The sequence below is a fragment of the Pinus tabuliformis genome, chromosome Q (assembly GCF_031772625.1).
Source record: "Pinus tabuliformis cultivar Carrire ecotype Pingquan chromosome Q, CPIR1, whole genome shotgun sequence".
Lineage (NCBI taxonomy): Eukaryota > Viridiplantae > Streptophyta > Pinopsida > Pinales > Pinaceae > Pinus > Pinus tabuliformis.
The window spans coordinates 110,179,643-110,196,569 of NC_142296.1; positions in this window are offsets into that span (position 1 = coordinate 110,179,643).

Here is a 16,927-nt window from a genome sequence, read left to right on the forward strand (position 1 = left end):
CAAAGCAAGTTGAAAACATTAGAAAGTGGGTTCTAAAGTTAAATTTTTTTTAAAAGTGACCCTATAAAAGCTAATTTCCCTCTCAATTCACTCTTATTGTGCATTTGAAAGTCCAAAAATATGTGTTAGAGGCGAAAGGAGCAAATTCGGGCAAGTTTCTGCAAAGCACAAGTGTTAAAGGTGCGCGCGACCAGTCTGAGACCGTGCGCGACCATCTGGGTGCGCGCGACCAGTTACAGGCCAACGCGCAGTGTTAAATAACACAGGCGCGACCAGTTACAGGGGCGCGACCAGTCTGAGCCCGTGCGCGACCAGAACTTCTGTTTGCCCTAAAAACTCACTCAAACGCTGAAATCACCCTCAAATTCTCTCAAGTTATTAAGGTATGCCTCATTCACATGTTTGATGATGGTGTTGGGATTGGAAAGGAAGGTAATGATCATAAATTTTGTGCAAGAAATCCATAAAGAAATAGGTTAAATGAATAGTTGTTTTTGCAAGCAATATGTGTGACAGTTTGTTATTTTTCAAGGAAATTTTTCCCTTTGTCCCTCCTTTTATTTTCCCCATACAAATTTCATATGTTAACATGTCAAACTTATTGATCTCATTTGCAAGTCAATTATACAAATCCTACCCCTAAATCATTTGCAAACCCTAGTCCTTTCAAACCCTATAAACCCTACCTTTTCCCCATGTATAATGATCAAACCCTAAGCACTAGTAACACAGCAAAATGCCTATGTAAATGTACAACAAAAGAATGAAAAGAAACATTATAAAAAACAAATAAAAAAGTGATGACAAGGCATGCACTCAAAAAATTGTAAAAACAGTGAAATTTGCCATTTTGCATAGCCTCATAAAAAACAAAGGAAAAGGGTCATCTCGTGTATATGTCAAAGACTTCAAAGCTCAATAAGGTCATGACAAAATTTCATTTGCATAGACATCAAAGAAATCAGACTTGCTGTGGTTAGGGTTTGCAGTAACATGGTATCTTTTTCCCCTCCTCAAAACTCTGTTTTTCCCCTACCTAATTCCCTATGTAAACCCTAATTCAATTGCTTGTCCCTTCAGTTAAACTCCCTAGGCAATTGAATATCCCTCCCTATGATCAAATCACACATTGAAACCCTAATTACTCATGGCAAATGAAAAAATAAGGCTGCCTCTGTTTTAAATGAACTGCTGTTATATAAATTGGTTGGCAGCAGACTTTGTTGATGGGTTCCATTGTCCCCCTAAACCTAATCCCTAATATCCTCTATTTTCCCTCATTCCTATGATCACAACAACCCCTTCCCTTCCTCTTACAATCAGAAACCCTAAATCCCTGTTTCCCAAAGCATCAAATGGTCATTTTGAAATTATGAAAAACAGAGTATGCTCCTCAATGACATTCAAAACAAATTGAAATGAGCTGCCTGTTACTTGTACATAGATGATGCTGCCTTATCCCCCTATGCTTATGACATCCTCCCCTCCATCATGATGATTTTCATTGTCCTTTCCCTTGGTGATTAAAAATCACAGTTTCCCTAAATAAAGTATTGATTTGCAAATGATGAAAGATGGAATGACATGTTTAGCATTATGTGATGTTTTTCTTCAGAATTCCCTGTTTATGTATATATTTTTCCCTTTCCTATATGTAAATTCCCTCCCCTAACATTTCCCTCATGATGTTTCCCCTTGAAAACAGCATACTTCACAGCATTTTGCAGGCAGGGCAGCGGTCAATTTGACTTGTTTATTCCACCTTGCTCAATAACACCATGTCAACCACTGAGACTAATGAGCAAGGTGATGACCGGTCTTCTTCTACAGAGGTTGAGACACAGCAGAGGCCTCGTAAGGGTGGCAAAGGTGTTCATCATAGAGGTTACATGTTCGCAAGGCAAAAATGAAAATTCTCCAAAGGAAGCTGTCAGAGGCCCCGAAGAAGAAGAAAAGGACAAATCCACTCCGCATCTTGGCTGAGGCATCTCTCACTCATCATGGTACTGATCAGCCTTGATCTAGCATCAAAATGTGAAAATTTTGAGAATTTTGGAGCATTTTGGAAATTTTTGGTAAAATTACAGGTTTTGCCCACGGTTTGGTCTCACCCCGGGTGAGACCATTTTGGAGGACTGCTCGGAATTTTGAAAAATTGGCATTTTTGGAAAGGGCATGCAAAAATAAAAATTACCAATGCTTGGGAGAAGCCTGATTTTGAGTTTTGAGCCTCCAAAAGCTCAAAATACATCAAAAAAATGACTTTCTGCCCACTTTTTGAGTTGCAGAAAGTGACCTTGGGAGAAATGGTTTTTGAGGGGTCAAATCAACACCAAATTCAGAAATTACACTTGGGATGGAAAGTAGACAGGCCAAGCTTTCCAATGAGCCATCTTACACCTGATTTGGACCAGTGGAACCCACTCAAAAACAGCTGTGAAGGGGCGCGACCAGAACTTCCAGATTTGCCAGAATTCACATTTTTGGTCAAAAAACACTGTTTTGACTATGGTTGACTATTTTTACTTGTAGATGATGGATAAATGTAATATTTTCATGGCACTTTGGTAGATTTTATCTTTCTTTACCCTTCTAGAAGCTTCCATGATGTAAAAAGTGAAAAATTAATGCATGGATGAGTTAGCTAAGTAATAGAGGCAAGTTGTTGGGCTGCCTATTTTCTAGTTCTTAGTTTAGAATTAGTTCAAACTGCTCCTAGGAAGCTGAGCTCGACCCCTAGAGGTGGGGAAAGGAGTTAGATGGTCTAGATGGTCTATATTATGCTCTCTCCTTCTCATTTTCATGGTTGGACTCTTGTGTAAGGAAGCTTTATTGTATATTGTGCATCTATTTCTGCAATTGAAGGCAAGGAAAGCCAGGGTTTTACAGACATCTTTGAGGATTCTTGTGGATCTGATTGTTGATGGTGTGTTCTCTACATGTTCTTGTAAGTTTGTTTATGTGTTTCACATCTCTCTTATGCTTCTAAATTGGACAGATGAAGTGGTAAAGTTTGAACTCATGTTTTGACATGCTCAGCTTTTTAGTTTGTTCAATTTTAATGTTTTCTACTGTCTAGAGAGGATTTGAATTTTGTGTTTGCCCTCTTTAGCTTCTCCTCTATCATCTCTGATCATCCATCTCAGATTAAGACATCAGCACTCATTCCTACCTTGCCCCTTAGATCCCCCTGTGAAAACTGTGCTCAATCCCCGCACTTTGAATTGCACTTCCACCAATTGCCACCAAAACCCCCACAAATCATCAAATCAAACCCCTTATCAATTTACTAGCCTAAAATCTTTATTCTTAATTGGTCAGCCTAATCCTATTGAAAGATCTATCAAATCTGACCCGAGAGAGCCTTCTCATACCTCGTAGGGCTAGCTACGAGGTGAAATGGTTTGATGTAGCCTTGAGAGTTTGTCTATCTCAGCCTAGGTGAATTCCAAGCGCTAACATATTGGCGACCATACTGGGGAGAACATATTAATCGTTTGCTCATTGTCGTGTTATTTCATAAGTCTTAGACGGAGCCTGAAGTTACGCCAGAAGCCTTCGAAAACGCTCTTGTTTTACATCAGCGCAAGTAGATAAACGCTGCTTCAGTCTATCTCCGTGGGATTTGTGAACATAGCGCTTCATTGACACTTTACCCCAGTACATGTATCAAGTTTAGATCTGATTGTTGATAGTGGACAACGATCAGACACTTGAAAGGCTGAAATCATTCACTGGCGACTCCTTTCACTGAAGAATCCAGCAACCTGTGCTTCATGGTGACTTCACTGCAGAGAGATCAGTAGCTTTGAGATTTGTCAAGATGGATCAGATTGCAAGAAGGTATGCTCCCTTGAGCCGAGATCACATTCCAGGTTTTCCGAATAAAATTCCGAAGGTAGATTGGTCAAGGAATTTGCCTATATTTAATGATGATGGTAAGAAGGATGCTGCTCTACATCTGGTAAGATTTCATATGCATATTCGCAAATTCAAGATCGATTTTCCTGAAGATTGCTTGATGAAGATATTCTTGGCCACTCTGGAAGGTAAAGCCCAAATATGGTATGAAAGTTTGCCGCCTGCTTGTATTTATTGTTTAAAGGATTTTCATGCCTTGTTCATTGAAAGATATAAGGACTCTTATCCATCATTAAATTTAGTTCAAGACTGTTGCAAGCATGCCTATAGTTTTATTGAAAGCCTTGAAAAGTTTTATGAAGATGACAATTTCATGGATGAAGAGATCATGGAAGCCTTGTATGAAAATCCGTTTCAGCAGCACACAGAAATCTTAGATACTTGTCAAGATCAGTAGGTTGAAGATGGCCATATGGCTGAAAATGATGAAAGAGAAGAGCTTGTTTCAGATCTGCCCACGGAAGAGGACAGCATGCATGAAAGTCAAGTTTCAAGTTCAGAAAGTGACAAATTCAAGTCAGCGATTTCAAATCTAGATTCAGATCGCGATGAGGAAGACAACCTTGTTCTAAATCCCATAAAGGAGAGCTCTGCTGTTGAGATCATCTGGTATGAAGAAGACAAAGTTATTGACCAGAGCCTTCGTGAGGAGGTAATTCAGCTAGCTCATGAACAGCAAGATGAGATCTTCGTTCAAGTAAGTGAAAAACCCTCTTTCAATCATAATTTGGATAATTTGATTGCCATGTCATATGAAGACAAGACTTGTTTGAGCAAAAGGAAACAAAAAGTCTTATCTCCTTTCTCTGAAGAGGAGATAGATCAACTCTTGAAAGGTCATGCTACAACCCAAGCTAAAGCAGATTTGCAGTGCACACATGGTCATGAAAGTGTTGGTGAAGCTTCTTCCTCTTTTGAAAATGATGACAGTCTTGTAATTAGTTTTATAGATCAGCAAACAAATAATGTTTTCCTTCACAAAGATGATAAGGCTGTCATGTTTGAGGACCTTGAAGATTGTTTGTTATTTAAGAATGACCTAGATCATGAAGTAGAGGAATATATGCCCGAAATTCTCACGGTCAAGGAATGTACAGCCAACACTCATATGGCAGAAGCTTATACCTCTCTGTGCCTTCCTATCAATCAGCAACCCACTGTTCTTTCAGATCAGGATGAAGCAACTACTTATATTTTTGCAGCTGGATCTCCAAACGAGATAGTGCTTCAGGATTATCAAGATCCCTTTGGCATTCTTCTGCAAGCACTAGAGAAGATAAATTTTACCTGGTTCATTATCATAAGCTTTGGTTTCAGTGGTTATTTTGAGTTGCCTACAGGTTCATCGTTCCGCCTGCTCGAGATACGTGAGAGCAGAAATTTGGTATGTAGCCATCTACTGGATTGGTTACATTGGAAAGCTCATTATACATGATTGTACATATTTCATTACTATGCAGGTGGTTGTCATCATGATTTCAAATCTTGATGGACTGCTGCCCTTCATAAGCTTTGTAAGTTTTGTTTTAAGTCAAGTCATGAGTCATTTGTGTTTGGTCTGTTGAGTAAGTTTTTCAAGTTATTTCAGTTTGCCATCGAGTCGGTTTGAGTCCAGCATCAGTTAAGTTTCAGTCAATTGTCTAAGTCAAATAAAGTTGTTTTTGAGTTGGTCACATGTGAATAAATTGACTCCATTGCCCAATGAATAAGGCACTGGTCTGCTCTCCCAAGAGGTCTGAGGTTCTTGGCACCTCCAAGGAGCTGCCATCCCCATTGGAGCCAATGTTAGTGTCGGTCTTGAGCCCTCCATCAGTGATCAATAACTCTTTGCATATGCATTTATAGGTGTCTCATCAGTGTCAGTCTTGCATCCCGCTAGGCATGCCATAACACTGAATGGAGGAGCTAGTCTTTGTTCCCTTCTTGGCTTTGCTGGATCAGGTCATACAACAATGTAATTGAGTCATGCTTGTTCTTATTTTTTGTCTTGAGATCCCATGGTCTTAGGTCTAGGGTTTTGAGTCAAAATCATTTCAAGGTAATGAGTCATGGTCAGCAAGTGCCCAGCAAGCCGGAAGGAATTTTGTACATATGTTTCATTATCATTTTCTTCAGCTACAACTCACTTTATGCCTTGGATTTAAAAAACCCTGTTTTTAAATCCAAGGTCATGAGGAATTTGTAAAAGTGCCGGCAACAACCCTGGTTCCTTCACTACAGTCCCTCAGGCGGTCAACCTAAAAAAAAAGAACGGAGTCAAACGCATCAAAAGAGCTCATTTCAGGACAAAAAGACTCTAAACAGTGTTTAAAAGCAAAGCAAGTTGAAAACATTAGAAAGTGGGTTCTAAAGTTAAATTTTTTTTAAAAGTGACCCTATAAAAGCTAATTTCCCTCTCAATTCACTCTTATTGTGCATTTGAAAGTCCAAAAATATGTGTTAGAGGCGAAAGGAGCAAATTCGGGCAAGTTTCTGCAAAGCACAAGTGTTAAAGGTGCGCACGACCAGTCTGAGACCGTGCGCGACCATCTGGGTGCGCGCGACCAGTCTGAGACCGTGCGCGACCATCTGGGTGCGCGCGACCAGTCTGAGACCGTGCGCGACCATCTGGGTGCGCGCGACCAGTTACAGGCCAACGCGCAGTGTTAAATAACACAGGCGCGACCAGTTACAGGGGCGCGACCAGTCTGAGCCCGTGCGCGACCAGAACTTCTGTTTGCCCTAAAAACTCACTCAAACGCTGAAATCACCCTCAAATTCTCTCAAGTTATTAAGGTATGCCTCATTCACATGTTTGATGATGGTGTTGGGATTGGAAAGGAAGGTAATGATCATAAATTTTGTGCAAGAAATCCATAAAGAAATAGGTTAAATGAATAGTTGTTTTTGCAAGCAATATGTGTGACAGTTTGTTATTTTTCAAGGAAATTTTTCCCTTTGTCCCTCCTTTTATTTTCCCCATACAAATTGCATATGTTAACATGTCAAACTTATTGATCTCATTTGCAAGTCAATTATACAAATCCTACCCCTAAATCATTTGCAAACCCTAGTCCTTTCAAACCCTATAAACCCTACCTTTTCCCCATGTATAATGATCAAACCCTAAGCACTAGTAACACAGCAAAATGCCTATGTAAAATGTACAGCAAAAGAATGAAAAGAAACATTATAAAAAACAAATAAAAAAGTGATGACAAGGCATGCACTCAAAAAATTGTAAAAACAGTGAAATTTGCCATTTTGCATAGCCTCAGAAAAAACAAAGGAAAAGGGTCATCTCGTGTATATGTCAAAGACTTCAAAGCTCAATAAGGTCATGACAAAATTTCATTTGCATAGACATCAAAGAAATCAGACTTGCTGTGGTTAGGGTTTGCAGTAACATGGTATCTTTTTCCCCTCCTCAAAACTCTGTTTTTCCCCTACCTAATTCCCTATGTAAACCCTAATTCAATTGCTTGTCCCTTCAGTTAAACTCCCTAGGCAATTGAATATCCCTCCCTATGATCAAATCACACAGTGAAACCCTAATTACTCATGGCAAATGAAAAAATAAGGCTGCCTCTGTTTTAAATGAATTGTTGTTACAAAAATTGATTGGCAGCAGACTTTGTTGATGGGTTCCATTATCCCCCCTAAACCTAATCCCTAATATCCTCTATTTTCCCTCATTCCTATGATACAATCCCCTCTCCCTTCCACTGTAAAATGATCACAACAACCCCTTCCCTTCCTCTTACAATCAGAAACCCTAAATCCCTGTTTCCCAAAGCATCAAATGGTCATTTTGAAATTATGAAAAACAGAGTATGCTCCTCAATGACATTCAAAACAAATTGAAATGAGCTGCCTGTTACTTGTATATAGATGATGCTGCCTTATCCCCCTATGCTTATGACATCCTCCCCTCCATCATGATGATTTTCATTGTCCTTTCCCTTGGTGATTAAAAATCACAGTTTCCCTAAATAAAGTATTGATTTGCAAATGGTGAGAGATGGAATGACATGTTTAGCATTATGTGATGTTTTTCTTCAGAATTCCCTGTTTATGTATATATTTTTCCCTTTCCTATATGTAAATTCCCTCCCCTAACATTTCCCTCATGATGTTTCCCCTTGAAAACAGCATACTTCACAGCATTTTGCAGGCAGGGCAGCGGTCAATTTGACTTGTTTATTCCACCTTGCTCAATAACACCATGTCAACCACTGAGACTAATGAGCAAGGTGATGACCGGTCTTCTTCTACAGAGGTTGAGACACAGCAGAGGCCTCGTAAGGGTGGCAAAGGTGTTCATCATAGAGGTTACATGTTCGCAAGGCAAAAATGAAAATTCTCCAAAGGAAGCTGTCAGAGGCCCCGAAGAAGAAGAAAAGGACAAATCCACTCCGCATCTTGGCTGAGGCATCTCTCACTCATCATGGTACTGATCAGCCTTGATCTAGCATCAAAATGTGAAAATTTTGAGAATTTTGGAGCATTTTGGAAATTTTTGGTAAAATTACAGGTTTTGCCCACGATTTGGTCTCACCCCAGGTGAGACCATTTTGGAGGACTGCTCGGAATTTTGAAAACTTGGCATTTTTGGAAAGGGCATGCAAAAAGAAAAATTACCAATGCTTGGGAGAAGCCTGATTTTGAGTTTTGAGCCTCCAAAAGCTCAAAATACATCAAAAAAATGACTTTCTGCCCACTTTTTGAGTTGCAGAAAGTGACCTTGGGAGAAATGGTTTTTGAGGGGTCAAATCAACACCAAATTCAGAAATTACACTTGGGATGGAAAGTAGACAGGCCAAGCTTTCCAATGAGCCATCTTGCACCTGATTTGGACCAGTGGAACCCACTCAAAAACAGTTGTGAAGGGGCGCGACCAGAACTTCCAATGGCGCGACCAGAACTTCCAGATTTGCCAGAATTCACATTTTTGGTCAAAAAACATTGTTTTGACTATGGTTGACTATTTTTACTTGTAGATGATGGATAAATGTAATATTTTCATGGCACTTTGGTAGATTTTATCTTTCTTTACCCTTCTAGAAGCTTCCATGATGTAAAAAGTGAAAAATTAATGCATGGATGAGTTAGCTAAGTAATAGAGGCAAGTTGTTGGGCTGCCTATTTTCTAGTTCTTAGTTTAGAATTAGTTCAAACTGCTCCTAGGAAGCTGAGCTCGACCCCTAGAGGTGGGGAAAGGAGTTAGATGGTCTAGATGGTCTATATTATGCTCTCTCCTTCTCATTTTCATGGTTGGACTCTTGTGTAAGGAAGCTTTATTGTATATTGTGCATCTATTTTTGCAATTGAAGGCAAGGAAAGCCAGGGTTTTACAGACATCTTTGAGGATTCTTGTGGATCTGATTGTTGATGGTGTGTTCTCTACATGTTCTTGTAAGTTTGTTTATGTGTTTCACATCTCTCTTATGCTTCTAAATTGGACAGATGAAGTGGTAAAGTTTGAACTCATGTTTTGACATGCTCAGCTTTTTAGTTTGTTCAATTTTAATGTTTTCTACTGTCTAGAGAGGATTCGAATTGTGTGTTTGCCCTCTTTAGCTTCTCCTCTATCATCTCTGATCATCCATCTCAGATTAAGACATCAGCACTCATTCCTACCTTGCCCCTTAGATCCCCCTGTGAAAACTGTGCTCAATCCCCGCACTTTGAATTGCACTTCCACCAATTGCCACCAAAACCCCCACAAATCATCAAATCAAACCCCTTATCAATTTACTAGCCTAAAATCTTTATTCTTAATTGGTCAGCCTAATCCTATTGAAATATCTATCAAATCTGACCCGAGAGAGCCTTCTCATACCTCGTAGGGCTAGCTACGAGGTGAAATGGTTTGATGTAGCCTTGAGAGTTTGTCTATCTCAGCCTAGGTGAATTCCAAGCGCTAACACCCTGCACTCCTAGGAATTGACTGGGCTATTGATATGAATGGGGTAATCAATCTGAAGAAGAGAAAGATGATCTTTGAGAATAAATCATTGCATGTAATAATACCCCTGGATCCTGCTGAAGGATCACGCTATACGGAACTAGTCCATGATTATGAGAGTGATGATGATCTGCACTATATCTATAAGATAACAGCGTGAGACCAAGACTAGGTTAATCCAACCGTGGATGGACAGATTACATGGGATCGCGAGAGTTCCTGCACTTTGGATCGATGAAGAAATAGAACGCTAGTAGAATTGGTTACATGAAGTAACTACGATGTATTGCAACATGATGACCCGGTCGATGCGCTGTGTGTCATCAGAGGTAAGAAATCTACCTGTTTATGATGGTCTAAATTAGGTAGATATCTTTTTGGATGCATTTGAGAGGGAGGTGCTAGAAAAGAAATGCTTCCAGGCCTTAGACTGGGCACCACGCGCTACGCCTACAAGATGGTGGTGTATGCACAAGGGAAGATTTGATGGTTGGCGCGAATGTAGGAGGAGGATGAGAGCACGATTTGGAAAGCCTAAGATGTGACTGACAAACAAGTATGATGGGCAAAATGATCCGCGCACACATCTGTCCAAATGGATGCAGGCTTATGGAGAAAATCCCCAACCTAAGTGGGTGCACCTGTTCTGTCATACCCTGGATGTTATCCCAGTGAATTGGTATATAGAAATAGAGCTCTGCCATGGGACAGGTGAATGGGATATCCTACGTTAAGGATTCATGATGACATTCAGTTTTGAGGGTGGGTTTGATAGTATTGATGAAGCGCTACAAGAAGTAAAAGCAACCATCTTTAGGATACCACATGATCCTTTAGACCTGAGTCAGCTTGAATAGGCTACTCAGCTGAGTCGCGCACTGGAATGTTATAATGTAATTGCTGAAGACGAGGATGAGGATCCATGGAAGATTAACATTCCAGAAACAGAAGGCGACCACGAGGTTCAAGGACTGTGGATTGAGAACCCTGATATAATTGCGCTGGTGAAAACAAAACAAGTAAACATTGGTATGGAGGGAGAACCCAAATTCGTGAATATTGGGGACTACTGGGATGAAGCGACAGTGGATAAGGTCGCTGAATTGCTCCACGAATACCAGGACTTATTCCCTACCAAGTTTACGGATTTGAAAGGAATAATCAGATATCTAGGAGTGATGAAGATCACGTTAAAACCTGACGCGAAGCCAATTAAGCAGAGGCCTTACCGCCTAAATCTGAAATACAAGGAGAAGGTCCACTTAGAGCTAGACAAAATGCTAGTAGTAGGCATCATTAAGCCTGTGGAAGAGTCCGATTGGGTAAGCCCAATGGTGGAGCAAGAGAAGAGGCTGAAGGATGAGATAAGGATATGCGTGGATCTCAGAAAATTGAATGATGCTTGTGTTAGCCTCCTGTTGCAACAGGTTTCATATTTCATGATTGACAGTGGAAGTGCCAAAAATGTTCATATTTTTCATGCTGCAAAAGTTCCATTTTTGAAATATTTCTCAGTTAAAGGAAAGCCAAGCAGTCTAAGCTTGGCTTCCTTAGGTTTAAATTTCCTGTCTTAGAAGATAGAGAAAGAAAATCTGTCCAAACAGTTTAAGCTTGGCAGGTTAGTAGCTAGGTAGAGAATAAAGGAGCCCAACTGTTTAATCTGGGTCCTTGGAAGCAATAAGGGTAGTTTTTAGATAGGAGGGCAGCTAAAAAAGAAAAAAGCAATCAGGGTCTGCAAGTCCAAGTGCACCCTTCCTGAAGTAACAAAAAATGCTAGGTGTATTAGGTTGGGTAGGTAGCTTGGGGTTGCAGAAGCAAGATCATCTTCAGTGTTGGCCTTGGCAAAGAAAGCTCATCTCATCAGTGGCAGAGGTACCAAAGCAGTGTTTTAATGGCAGAGTTCTAGAAGCATGTCTAATTTCCTCTCACTCCCCCTCAAAGTTTCTTACTAACACCCCTAAAGGACCTTGGGATCTGCCCAACAAGTCCTGAGTCCATTTCATTTTTGTGAAACATTAAGTCAAAGTTTTGACTTTCTTCATGAAAAGAAGCCACATTTCTTGTGTAAAAGTCATGTTTTCATCTTCTACACAATCTCTATGTCTATCACCACTTCATAAACTTATCATTGGTCCCTTTCATTTCCACTCTACCAGATCATATTCACTCCTGATTCTATTATATAGCTCCCTAATTGTTCCCCATCCACATTTACTACTAAAACTATATAAAATCCCAAAAAATATTAAATAACCCCCTCCCCTTGGCACTATAGCCATATGTTCTAAAAACTGGGGAAATATTAAGTCCATCTGGGACTTATATTTAACCTTTCCTCGTTTTTCCCTTGGGATCAGTTAACCTCTGGTTGAACTGATAGCCATTTATTCCCCTTCACAGTCATTTCCCAAAATTAATGTTTAAAATGCTTTATTAAACATTAAACTCTCATTCCCCCGCTTAAGCCTAACCCACAAAACCCATGTTTCCGAAGTTTTTGCCGTTGGCGTATAACCCATAAAAACCCATCTTTATTAAAGTTCCCCTCCCTCCCCCCCGCCACATGAACAATTAAATAAAATAGCGGGCGGGTCCCCGCCCTAACCTTCCACCGACTTACCCATCCTGTCGGCCGTTAGATCTGGCCCGCCCAAGATCTACGGTGGGCGGGTCTTTTCACATGCCAAAATGCCGAGGGTTAGCGTCCGGGAGTTCAGCGGTTTTCTCGTCGTACTCCCGCCACGCGTCATCCTCCCGGGTGTGGCAGAGCCCCCTCCTCCCAAACTGCTTCAGTACAAAGGCGGTGCGCCTGAAACCGCAAACCGCTCTCGCCTGCATGACATCAGCGTCACGTTGCCGCCACCTCATCCCTTTCGTGCCCGCGCCCTGCCACTGTGTCATTTCCACGTCATCGCGTCGTCAGCTACCTCGTCATCCATCCGTACCTGGGACCCGCCAATGACGTCACGCTGACGTCATCCCGAAAAAGCGCCAAAAGCACCCAAATGTCAATTTTTGCTTAGAAAGAGCGCGCAAACGACCGTTGTAGTTCATTTCTATTGGTTCATTTGAAGGCTCCAGTTCGCTGTTTTATTCATTTCCTCATTTCCCAAAGCTTGAAATTGAGCAACTGAGCTACCATGGCCTGCAAGTTCGACTTCATAGCCTACCTTCGCACCAACTTGTCCACTCTCGGCGCTGTTGAACCAGGTATTTGTCATATCTTCCCCTTTTTCGCTCCTGTTCTTCATTTCATCCACTGCACATACTGCAAACCTGCAAATTTCCCCAATTGGCAGCTCTGCCGCACATAAAACTCCATTAAAACCCACTGGAAACTCTTTACTTCAGGAAAAGCCTCATAAACCTTGTGCCCATTTATAATTGCACTGGCAAGTTCCGTTTAGAACTCGGCCCCCAGGAAAAATCTCGCAGTACCTCAGCATTGCCTTGTTTTACCTTATTCCATTGCTTAAATCAGTCCACTGAAACTGTAATTGTCCTCTGCCCCTTTGCATTGTTCCTCGTAGTCTTTAACTCCAAAGAATTCACTAAGGGAAGCGAAGTTGACCTAGAACTCCGCAAAGTTGGTCTCTCATAAGATAAGTGCCAAGCAATCAAACTTTTATTACATTTTGAGTGCAGTCCCGGGTTCCTCTGCTAGTCCTCATAGATAAGTTTGTTTAGCCAGCTGTTGCCCTGATTTTCTTTTTAGCTCGAGCATTTAAAAGTTACATAATGGCCACTCCATCAGCTCTGAACATCACTCCCATAAATCCACCAAGCAAAGAACTTGAGTCAATGGCCTTGGCTTATACCGACTATCTTATTCAAGACCTAGTTGGAAATAGAAATCATTTAAAGACCTACTGCCAGCTGAGAAACAGTTTCATAAACAAATCTAACATGTATGGCATATGGGAGTCCAATCTGCCACATTATTTCCTCCCTTCTGTCAATATTTTTCCTGAGATTATTCACCTGTGTGCTGCAAATTATGAGCCAAATCAGAGGGCTGTTAAGTCTCCATCTGGGAGCATACTTTTTCATATCACACCTGACTCCATCAACTAGATGTTGAATTTCAAACAAGATACTGTTGCCCTTCTCCATGAACAACTTTCTGGAAGAGGCCTCCTGGCTCCTTGACCCCAAGATTGAGAAAATTGCTAAGATATTTATGAGGGCATATTGCCAACCTAAGGAGCCACCTCCATTCCTATACGATCATTTCAATGAGGTGGGCAAGTTACTTATAGACATGATGTCTTATGTGTTGGGTTTCACGACCAGTGAGCATGTGGATGAGACAGTATTGGTTATGTTGTCTTCATTTAGCCAAGCATAGCCTCCTGCTGTCAAATATAATTATGCCAAGTTCATAGCAAATAAAATCCATGACCAGCTCATTAAGATAGATAGGCAAGGAGTTTTCAAATATTCCTCATACATCTATCATCTGCTCATGTATTATCAATCTGAAATTTTCCAGTGTCCCATCAAGAAATTGGATTCAAAGGGAGAAGGGAGATCTGTAGTTTTCTGGTCATCAGTATTCCACCAAGTCCAGTATTCTCCTTACTCGTACTATGAGTTCATTGACCAGTTCGTATATCTAGTCTCCTGCCTCTTAATGAAAGCTCCCCCTCCCAGACTAACTTATGAGATGCAGAAGTTATTGCAGCTATCTAAGAGCTACAAAGTAGGTGATTGGTACCTATATCAGAACCACACTGTGATTAGAATCTATGGCTGTGAGCTTTGTCCTTACAGGCTCCCAAGATATGTGCCAATGAGGCTCTTTGCCTTGGAATATTACAGGCAGCTTATAAATTCAGATTTGACTCATTTTCACAGCACCAAGAAGAAGGCTCAACTGAAATTTAAAGACCACCTAGGCCCCTTCATCATGAACAAGAAGGAAGGTTGGCAAGATGCTGACCTGATACTCAAGGATCAACTCAAGTTGAAAAGAAGTTTCTGGTGGGTCCCTTATGACCCGCTTGGCTTTATTAATGCCAGAAGGGTCAAATACAGATTGACACCCTATGACCACTGCAAAAACCCACACATCGAAAAATATGCTAATCAAGATGCATGGGCACAAGGCACTTTAGTTGAAGAATTCACTCAAGAGGAAATTTTGGAGCAAACTGCTAAAGATCTTGAAAAAACTCTTGACTTGGATTCTGTTGGCCAGGTAACTCTCAAGCTGCCATACCAAGTTGAAGAAGGCACATCCACAGCTGCAGCTGCACAAGCTGCCCAAGGGGCATCTACATCAGCAACAGGTACAGCTAAAGGAAAAGAGCCAATGGAGACAAAGCAAGAAATGGTCACAGAACAGCCTGTCACTTCAATGGAAGAAACTCAAGGGCAAGCCCCTCCTCAACAAACAGAAAAACTACAAGTGCCACCTCTGCAAACTCCTGTAAATGAAGAAAGAAGCAGAAAACGAGACCGAGAAGACTCCACACCTGCTAGTGGGTCTACACAGCAGCCTGAATCTAAGAGGCAAAGAGTTGAACCTCCAATTGAGGAGGAGGTCAGTGAAGAGGTCATAGAAAGCCCGAGAAGGGAAGTAAGCCAGCATACACCTACAAGCTCTTTACAGCAAGAGCAAGACAGACAGCACGGCATGGAGGTGTCTTCCTCCACACAAAAAGGCAAGAGACCAGCTAGCGTCAAAGCCAGCTTCAAAGAAATCAAAGCTCAAAATGAGCTACTTAGAGTGCAACTATATGATCAATTTCTTAAAGCAACACCTGCCAAGCAGGAAAGATTGATGGCAGCATTTGACATCAAACAAGAAAAAATTATTCTTAGCCACTTCAAGCCCAAGGTCCAACAGCCACAGTCAGCTGCAGATTTTGTTAAGACAAGGTTAGAGGTCCTGGCCAAGGACATTCACCCCATGGGTCAAATAGAGCTACATAAGCAAACAGGGGAAATGGTTTATGCCACCCTTGCGGAGAAGGCCACATTGGCCCATGAGTTGAAAGAATCATTGAAGAATACCAACACTCAACTGGATTTTGAAAGACTGTCCTCCACAGCCAAAGACAATAGAATCAAAACATTGGAGGACATTATTGTGGACTTAGGACATGATCCTAAGGATCCTAAGGGTGTGAGGGCCCTTATAAAGAAGAAGGATGATGATATTGCTGCATTGAAAAAGAGATTGAGATTGCTTCCTACTGAGCACCCTCAAACTGGAGAACTGCAGAAAGAGAAAGAAGCTGAGGATCAATTGGATTTGATGATGAAATTGAACCAAAGAGTAATTGATTTGGAAGGGGAGTTGGAGAGAGCACTACAAGGAAAGCAGGGAGAGTCGACCTCCCAGCTACCTCAAACAGTCCCAACTGTTGCTGCTACCCCACCTGCACAAGCAACGGTAACCCCTCCCATTATTCTGGCAACCACAATAGCTACAGATGCTACAGCGGCAACAACATCAACACCTGAAACAAGCATGAGCATGGACGAATTGACAAGAGCTGTCAATGAGCTAAAGCTTCAGGCAACAGAAATAAAAGAGGCCAAAGAAAAGCTGGCCAAACTGGAAGAAAGATATGATAAGTCCAAAATGACAGTGGCTGAGAAGACAAGGGAAATTAAGGCCCTGAAGGACAAAGTTAAAACTTTGGAAAAAGAGTTGTCTTTAGACAAGACCCTGGCTGAAATAAAAAGAATTTTGTGGGCCAAAATTAATCAGTCAATCACTGGCCAATGGAGGTCAATTCAAGCAATGTATGAATAGGTAGAACTAATTGGCCTTGCTCAGTTTGAAGTTCAGAGAGCCAAAGCAGCATTGGGAAACATGCCTGAGCAGGCCAACAGAATGATCAATTTTCTGAATCATCAGACTAAGGAAGAACTGGCAGCACTGCATATCATGAACAGAACAGATGCTATATTGACAGTAAAAAGAGTGCCCACATTGAGAAGCTTGGTGTTAGAAAATTATATATTATGGAGCAATGGAACACATAAAATATTGCAGAAATATAAACACAGAAAAAGCACAAAACAAGAGAGACACAGATATATGTG